Source organism: Babylonia areolata, chromosome 10 (assembly GCF_041734735.1).
Source record: "Babylonia areolata isolate BAREFJ2019XMU chromosome 10, ASM4173473v1, whole genome shotgun sequence".
NCBI classification, from domain to species: domain Eukaryota; kingdom Metazoa; phylum Mollusca; class Gastropoda; order Neogastropoda; family Buccinidae; genus Babylonia; species Babylonia areolata.
In genome coordinates, this window is record NC_134885.1 from 41,717,027 (window position 1) to 41,718,981 (window position 1,955).

Here is a 1,955-nt window from a genome sequence, read left to right on the forward strand (position 1 = left end):
TGTTTTCGTTCAGAATTTCCTCCATTTGTCAGTTTTACAAACACAGCAGTCCTCTTTTGATTTATCGCCATGTCTTTTGAAATGGATCAGAAGTATTCAACTGGTGATTTCACCTGGGCTTCAGCTTCAGGGACACTCCTTCCAAATGCCAGTAATCTGTGCAGTGGATGCATTTCTCATTTCGCTTGCAGGAAATAACCTCTTTTTCCCCAACAGATACAGATTGCAAGCAATGGGTTGATCAATTCCACATTTACCAGTGCCAGTGGCTTACCCCCGCACATTCTGGCAGACATGAAATGATTGACGTGCTTTTTCCAACTGCATTGGAATGGAAATCAGTTGATTCGTACGCATTGAAAGAGAGAGAGAGAGGGGGGGGGGGGGGGAGGGAGGGAGAGAAGGGGGGATGGCGATAAAGAGAGAGAGAGGGGGGAGGGAGAGAGAGAAAGAAGGGGGCGGGGGTGGGGTGGTGGGGGGAGGGGGGAGAATAGAGAGGGAGGGGAGCGGAGAGACAGAGGAAAGAGAAATGAAACGATAGTTTACTGAATTAGGCCATGGCGCCATTTGAAGGGATGATTACATATTTTGTATTAACAGATTTACATAAGGATATAATCTCACTACATGTATACTAAAACAAAGTTCTGTTCTATTTAACCAATCAAAGGAGAGAGACAGGGCAAGAGAACAAGATTGAGAGAGAGAGAGAGAATGAATGAAAGGATTCAAACACTCCACTGTTGGACGCCGTTCTTTCACTGGACCTTTCACTTTCTCTGGACCTTGCATTTGGAATGAACTTCCTCTTTCGCTTCGTCAGGTCTCCGCACTCAGCTCTTTCGAGTCTGGCCTTAAAACCCACCTCTTCACAAGATAGCCTCCTTCCCCTCCATCTTCCTTGTCTTCAGTTTCTTCAGTTTTAGAGTTATGCATGCGTGTGAATGACTGGTGTGAAAGAGCTTAGATTTGTCTCTGCACAAGATTCAGCGCTATACAAATACTATTATTATTATAAATAAATGATTCTTTATTTTCCAACGGTAAAGATATTAGCAACCTAGCCCACTTACATATCTGTCGTGGTTCTAAGAGACACACAAACATATATACATATAAATGTTGTTATATTCATGTATAATGTACAAGGATAACGCATCAGTGAGAGAGAGAGAGAGACAGAGACAGAGAGACACAGAAAAAAAAGAGAGACAAAGAGAAACAAAAATGTTATGGAATGGATCTCTGAGAGACAGAGACAGGAAGAGATATAAAAAGGTTGGAAAGAGAGGGGAACATAGAGGAGATAATAGATCGATTGATTGATGTCGCATACTTGCATTCACTTGTTCTCCTCACACCAATAGCTGGGCCACATGGAGTGGTTTTTATAGAGTGCTTACTTTACAATACTGCACACACACACTGAACAGTTCATCCAGCAAAAGCAACACCCAGCCCTACATAAAGCACTTCACCCTACACTAAAGCAGCACCCAGCCCTACATAAAGCACTTCACCCTACACTAAAGCAGCACCCAGCCCTACATAAAGCACTTCATCCTACACTAAAGCAGCACCCAGCCCTACATAAAGCACTTCACCCTACACTAAAGCAGCACCCAGCCCTACATAAAGCACTTCATCCTACACTAAAGCAGCACCCAGCCCTACATAAAGCACTTCACCCTTCACTAAAGCAACACACAGCCCTACATAAAGCACTTCACCCTACACTAAATCAGCACCCAGCCCTACATAAAGCACTTCACCCTTCACTAAAGCAGCACCCAGCCCTACATAAAGCACTTCACCCTTCACTAAAGCAGCACCCAGCCCTACAAAAAGCACTGCACCCTACACTAAAGCAGCACCCAGCCCTACAAAAAGCACTGCACCCTTCACTAAAGCAGCACCCAGCCCTACAAAAAGCACTGCACCCTACACTAAAGCAG